Here is a 7,449-nt window from a genome sequence, read left to right on the forward strand (position 1 = left end):
TACTTATTTGTACCTGGGGCAATGGAGGGTTAAGTGACTTGCCCAGAGTCAGAAGGAGCTGCCTGTGCTTGAATACCTGCTTTCTCTCTCCTCTCCCATCTCCTTAGCCCTCTACCTCATGTCCAACATCCCCTCTGCATATCCAGCATCCCAGCTGTCTTGCTATCCTACTGCTCAGGTGGTGCAGCATCTCCCCATCTGTGTCCCTATTCTCCCTTGCACAGCTCCATCATGTTCAGCAGGTTCCCTCCAAGCTCTCTCCCTCCTCTCAAAGTCCAGCATCTCCTCATGTGTCCCTGTTCTCCACTTCTCCAAAATCCAGCATCTCCCTTCCATTATCCTGTCACATCCAGTACACCCTTCCAACCACTCTCCTCCCAAAGTTCAGCATCTCCCTTTCCCACTAATGGTAACTTGTCCCAACATTCAGCAGCTTCCATATATTTTGAAAAAACAAACATGTGGGGACTGCCTTCAATGCCTGTGCTGTGAAAACAATGCCAGACTTCCTACATCAAAAGGGACAGGACTGGTGTGATTTGGCACCCCCAGTCATTTTGAAATGTTGGCACTTATTCCTTCCTGGACACAATGAAGGAACTCACTCAATACTTGGGGTGATCAGCACCCACACACACTGCTCGCAGAGCTGCCAAAGTTACCCATTCCAGGAGGGAGGCTGTTTTTCCAGTCCTGGATTTCTGCCAACCTCATCCTGGTGCATTATGGTACCTGCAGCACTGATTTCAATGGATAGAATCATGGACTACAAGTCCCACACTGCTTTGGGATGTAAGTTTAAAACCAGGACCGGCCAAAGCGTCTCCTTCCTGGAATGGGTAACTTGGCAGCTCTTCTGCGTCCTCTCCTCCCGTGTCTCGAGCTCCTCTCTCACGTACCGGTACTTCGGCTCTTTCCTCCTCCTCGCGCCAGCCCTCCACCTTTCAGTCTCTCTTCCTCCTTGTCACTATCCGCTACTCTCCCACCTCGCACAGTCCCAGCACCTTTCCTTTTCTTTCTTACCCCCGGCCACTCACTTCGCCTCTCCCACACCACCAACTTACTCAGAACTCCCGCCCGGCACCAAAACAAGGATCATCATCATCAAGGAAAAAGAACATCCCGGTATCGCGAGAACAGCGCCGAAGTACGGATGCCCCATAGAGTCAAAGTAGCTCGAGAGCGTACGGCGGCGAGATGCTGGCGGACGTCAGAGGGACAGAAGGAATAAGCAAAGGATGGAGAGAAACGAGCTGGGCGAAGAGAGTAGAGAGGGTGGAGGAAGAAGGGAAAGGTAGAGAGACAGAGGGAAGAAAAAGAGAGGATCCAGTTTAGTTCAGAAGCTAGAAACATTGCAGAAAGGCAGAGATGAGAAGAGGCACCACCGATAAGATCGCAAGAAGAGAAAGAGCGAAATCGAGCCAGCCAAGCCAAAAGTTTGGAAAACAGTTTATTTCAATTTTGATGATAACTGCTTGCTGTAGTTTCCTGTTTTAATTAGTTTGCTCGAGGCAAGCCTGAATTGGAATTTGGGAAATGTACTAAGTAAAAGACATAAGTAGCTTGAATTAGCGTCCCGTGGTGATGCGTGTAGACGCGTTATGCGTTAATATGTTAGTGTTAAAGTTAGGACGTTAATACCGCTGATAATTAATATTTTTTGTATTAAAGGGTCGGTGTTCACTTTTATGCATTGTTAATGCATGTTGCTTTCTATACACTGGGTATTTTGCATTCAAATTCTTAACACTTGTTAATGGGAAAGGGTTCCCGTACTCTCAGATTAGACATTAGTCTCCTATAAATTGTTCGGTTGCACACCTCTAGTAAGGAGGGGACAAGTGTGCCCGAAATCTTTGAAAGCACATGTGCCTGACAGCTGAAGAAGCAACTTCTGTTATCTCAAAGTAATTCTTAATTTTGTCCAGAAAGGCATTACCATTGTCAAAGAAACATTGCTCAAAAGACAGAAGAACGGATCTTGCCTAAACATTCTGCCATGCCCCAATTCCAACATCAAAATAATGATGCTTGACTGGCTTATTAAGAGCTTGATTCATGAAGGTTTTACACATGGCTATTTATGGAGAAGAAAAATAATGAAAGGGTAGCATCTAGGTAGAACTCACCTATTAGCTGGTTCATCTTGTGCCCAGAAATGGGAGAAGTTTGTGACATCAGTTCATTCCCCGTTTTTACTTAAAAAGGCAAATGAATGAACATCACTGCTCCTCCTGCTGGGCATAGATTAGAGACTGGTAAGGATGCTGAAACAGAAAGCTATTCAGGAGGGTCAAATAGATAACTACATAGTAACATAGTAGATGACGGCAGAAAAAGACCTGCACGGTCCATCCAGTCTGCCCAACAAGATAACTCATATGTGCTACTTTTTGTGCATAACCTACTTTGATTTGTACCTTTGCTCTTCAAGGCACAGACCGTATAAGTCTGCCCAGCACTATACCCGCCTCCCAACCACCAGCCCCGCCTCCCACCACCGGCTCTGGCACAGACCGTATAAGTCTGCCCAGCACTATCCCCGCCTCCCAACCACCAGCCCCGCCTCCCACCACCGGCTCTGGCACAGACCGTATAAGTCTGCCCAGCACTATCCCCGCCTCCCAACCACTGGCTCTGGCACAGACCATATAAGTCTGCCCAGTACTATCCCCGCCTCCCAACCACCAGCCCCGCCTCCCACCACCGGCTCTGGCACAGACCGTATAAGTCTGCCCAGCACTATCCCCGCCTCCCAACCACCAGCCCCGCCTCCCGATCTTGACTAAGCTCCTGAGGATCCATTCCTTCTGCACAGGATTCCTTTATGCTTATCCCACGCATGTTTGAATTCCGTTACCGTTTTCATTCATAACTTATATACTATCCTGAGTTTAAAAGGATGCACCTGGGAATCAGAATAGAGGTAAATAGGTCAATAATGATCTTACAAACAGGGATTTTAGGCTCCTTTCCATGGGATGGAATTCATTATCTGCCTCATTTAAATATGCATGAGGCTAATTATTACTCTTGTAGATTTACAAATGTCAGCAACATCTGGAATTGTATGGAGGAAGTACATGGAATATGCTCAACATGATGACAGTAGGCAAGAAAGGGTCCATCTTTTAATCACTTAAATATCCTCCCATAGAATATACTGGAGAAAAGACCAACATCATTGGTCACCAATGTCCTTTCTCTAGTAATGCCCACCTGGGTCACTTGTAGTACCCTCAGATTCATTCTCTGCTGCACACTCACAGAGGTAGCAAACCCAAGACCACTTGGCTAATAATTGTTAATGGACTAGTTCTTCATGAAATTTTCCAAACTGTTATTTAAACCCAGCTATATTACTTCTTACGGCCATATCATCTGGCTACAAATTCTATGGCTTAATGGTATATTCACTAGAAAACTACTTTCTTAAATTGGTTTTAAATCTGGTATCAGTTAGTTTCATGGAGTGTCCCTTAGTCCTAGGAGTAAATATCCATGTCTTATTAACTTTTTTTCACACCACCCAAGATTTCATAAATGTCTATCATATCCCCTCTCAGCCATCTCCAGCTGAAGAGCTCAAACCTGTTTAGCTTTTCTACATAAGGGAGCTGTTTAAACTATTTGTGATTTTTGTTGCCTCTCGTATTTTTTTCTGTTTCAGATATATCTTTTTTTTTTTTTTTTAACAAGACGAAGCACCCTCTCTACGCAAGATGTGGTTGCACCATGGATTTGTACAAAGACATTATAATAATATCAGCATTCTTCTCAACTAGCTCAAATGCCTTTCAATCACTAATTTTTTTTATTTTTTATTTTTTACATTTGTACCCCGCGCTTTCCCACTCATGGCAGGCTCAATGCAGCAGGCAATGGAGGGTTAAGTGACTTGCCCAGAGTCACAAGGAGCTGCCTGTGCCTGAAGTGGGAATCCAACTCAGTTCCCCAGGACCAAAGTCCACCACCCTAACCACTAGGCCACTCCTCCACTCCACTGTTGCTACTAACTGTTGCTACTATTTGAGATTCTACATGGAATGTTGCTATTCCACCACTGTGGCCGCGCAGGCTTCTGCTTCTGTGAGTCTGACGTCCTGACGTACGTGCAGGACATCAGACTCACAGAAACAGAAGCCTGCGCAGCCTTCTACATGGAATGTTGCTAGTGGAATAGCACCATTCCATGTAGAATCTCCAATAGTAGCAACATTCCATGTAGAATCTCTAATAGTATCTATTTTATTTTTGTTACATTTGTACCCCGCACTTTCCCACTCATGGCAGGCTCAATGTGGCTTACATGGGGCAATGGAGGGTTAAGTGACTTGCCCAGAGTCACAAGGAGCTGCCTGTGCCTGAAGTGGGAATTGAACTCAGTTCCTCAGGACCAAAGTCCACCACCCTAACCACTAGGCCACTCCTCTTTTGAGATCTTCTTCTATCTTCTGTATGAAAAGAATATGAAAGAGTAAAAGGACAGGTGATGACACCATGAAAGGGAAAGAAAATCATTTACACAAATGTTTGCTGAAATGTCGGGTCCTATTGCGCATGCTCACACTTCACCTTCAGATGGAGGGGGGGGGGGGGGGGCTTGTCTGACGGTTTCTGGCACGTGCCAGAAAATACAAATTATTTTCTGGGACGCGTAGTGGATGCATGTCAAAAATTAAATTACCACAAGAGCCACGTGGTAGCCGGGCTGTAAGTCAAAGTTGACACGCGTTGGGCTCGCGTAGGCGCCTACACAGCTTAGTAAAAGGGCCCCTGAATGTTTTAAGTTTTTAGATCTGTAAGCAAGTTTTTGGTTGTAAAGCAATTGTTAGAAAAAAAAATAAACTAAGTTAAAAAAGATATATTGAAGCACAGGCTAAGTCAAAGGCTTATTACACACGAAGGTCCACTATATCATGTAGCATTTATTGAATACTCAGATCAGCAAAAGTTGACACCAACCAACCCCATGAACCAATGACATATGGACCACAAACTCCAGTGCAAAATCTAACGAGAGAAAAGAAGAATAGAAATTATAGAAAATAATAACAATTCTCCAATCAGAGCAGCAAAGATGTCTTCTAAAGAAAGATAAACAGTGGTGCTTATAACAACAGTGGGAGGAAAAAGTCTCAAAGAGCTCCAGACTTAAACTGTCTATAGATCTATACACTCATCATCATCAAACATATAAGTGGCAAGAGAAGTACTCACTCGCAAATGCGCAGTAGAGACCCTCTCTGTCCCGCGTCAATACGTGATGACAGGGGTATGACAGAGAGGGAACCTGCGCACCTGCGAGTGAGGGAACCGCCGTCACCACCGCTCCCCCCTCCCAGGGTTGCCGCTACCGCTCCCCCCACCCACCCGGAGTCACCACCGCCGCCACCCACCCTCCACCCGGCCCGGGTACCTGGCTTCCCTATTCAAACCGCCGGAACGCAGCACACAGCTCATCTGAGCTGCCGTTGGCCTTCCTTACCTGCCTGTGTCCCGCCCTCGCCGACGTTACGTCACACAAGGGCAGAACACACACAGAGAAGAAGGAAGGCTGACAGCAGCTCAGATGAGCTGTGTGCTGCGTTCCGGCGGTTTGAATACTGAAGCCACGTACCCGGCCCCGGTGGAGGGGACTCTGGGGGGAGGGGCGGCAGCGACCTATCCGGGGGGGCTTTCAACCCCCCCCCCCTTGCTTTACTCACCCGTTTTTATGGGCTCAACGGCTAGTCAGTATAGAAAACCTCCCATTATAAACTATTCAATCTATAAAGTGAAAAATCAGCTACTTAGGACCCTGTTTACAAAGGTGCACTAGCTTTTTTAGCATGCGCTAAAAAGCACGCTAACTGTGTATATGCCCATAATATTTCTATGGGCATCTACACAGGTAGTGTGTGCTAAAAATGCTAACGCACCTTTGTAAACAGGGTCCTTAGCTTCAAAATATAAAGAAAGCCCTCTTCTCCTGTTTTATAACGACAATCCCATGACCAACCGTGGCCAGTGTTTCACTTAAAAATGTTATTTAGCTACCAAGTAAATTCTAATGTTTACCCAGGAAAATAGTGAATAGTTTTCCCAAGAAAAATAAACTGCCATAAAAACTGAAAATGAAGGTCCCTAACAGCATCCTAACCTACAAATTGCAGTTTTCTCCAGAACCAGTGAAACCTACTATGTATTTTGTTCCCTGAAAGCAAAATATTAATCTTTTTACATTTGACATATTTCAGAAACATATGGGGTGGTAAAACCTTGATCGCAGGCTTCGGGGCATGTGGACTGAAACAGTTCCAGAAAAATGGCACAAACTCCAGTTCACATTTTGCTACTGGTTCTTCCAAAGTGGAGATGCCCAAAAATCTGAGAAGTGCAGTTTTGATGTCAGGCTTTTACTCAACATCCCACCTGGAACTGAGGCCGTGAAAGTTGTCATTTAAGATGAGGAGTGCAGTTCACTGTAATTAGAACTAACAATAAGCTGAATGGCCTGCGAGAAGTCACTTTGCTAACATAACCTCTTACTGTTAGTAGAACTCCAAAGTAATTTAGTTAATATTTTAAATACTTCTATCACTTTGAAAACAAGTTACATTACCTCAATATTTGTGTGTGTGGGTGTGGGGGGGGGGGGGGGGGTTATGATACAAATTAGCAACCAACTACATTTCTCTTTATGGGTATTAAACTATATGTAGCAAACAAATTTTAACTATGTTTCCACATTTCTTTATTAAATTAAAAATATCAGTTGTCATACTTAACTGTATTTATTCCTGGTAAAATACACTGTCCTGTCAGCAGAAGAACAGTGCTTCATATCTGCACGAGCCTCTGCTGGCTTCAGCTTGAAATCTGACCTGCACAGGGCCCCCTAGTCTCATGGGACCTGCTGGCAATGCATAACAGTTCAGACTTCAAGCTATCATCTGTAGACTGGGAAAAGAGAGGGATCTTAGAGGCATTTGAGATGTAAATCTTGCCCTGGGTACAATGCAGGTCACCTAAGGGCATGCAAGATGTAAATCTAGCTCTGGTATTGGGGGGAGGGGGGAGGTCACAGAACTATAGGAAAGGAAAAAATTCCTAGCCCCCAAGGCAAATCACAAAGGACTCTGCTTACACAAGGGAATACTTTGCATACTTATTTTTGGTAAGTGCAGCATTTCTAAATTCAGACATACCTTAATAAAATGCCACACTTCAGCTTGGAAAACAGAGCAGTTAAGTATGCAGCTCAGCCAGCTTGACGTTTATTTCTTTGGATTTGCTTTACACCTTTTTCAGTAGTAGCTCAAGCTATTTCCCTGTCCCTGGAGAGCTCACAGTCTGCTTTGCTCCCCTTGGAGGACAACACTGTAATAAGTTATTTTGTCTGGAAAAGGGGTATATCCTGGATTCTATAAATGGCAACTAGAGTTCCATGTGCAAATCGCAAATTGG

General features: G+C 44.8%; 1 protein-coding gene across 4 annotated transcripts in view; it reads right to left on the minus strand.

Moving 5' to 3' along the window:
- TRMT61A (tRNA methyltransferase 61A) overlaps positions 1–2,185 on the minus strand; it is a 49,551-nt gene extending 47,366 nt beyond the window's left edge. Inside the window, exon 1 of one of the 4 annotated variants that reach the window (XM_030215099.1) lies at positions 2,130–2,185. The gene's annotated coding sequence lies outside the window, so the exon portion shown is untranslated. The other 3 variants (XM_030215095.1, XM_030215097.1, XM_030215096.1) reach the window with 3 other exon arrangements.
- Positions 2,186–7,449: the final 5,264 nt, after the last annotated feature.

This window comes from Microcaecilia unicolor, chromosome 9, assembly GCF_901765095.1.
Source record: "Microcaecilia unicolor chromosome 9, aMicUni1.1, whole genome shotgun sequence".
In the NCBI taxonomy this organism is placed as follows: Eukaryota; Metazoa; Chordata; class Amphibia; order Gymnophiona; family Siphonopidae; genus Microcaecilia; species Microcaecilia unicolor.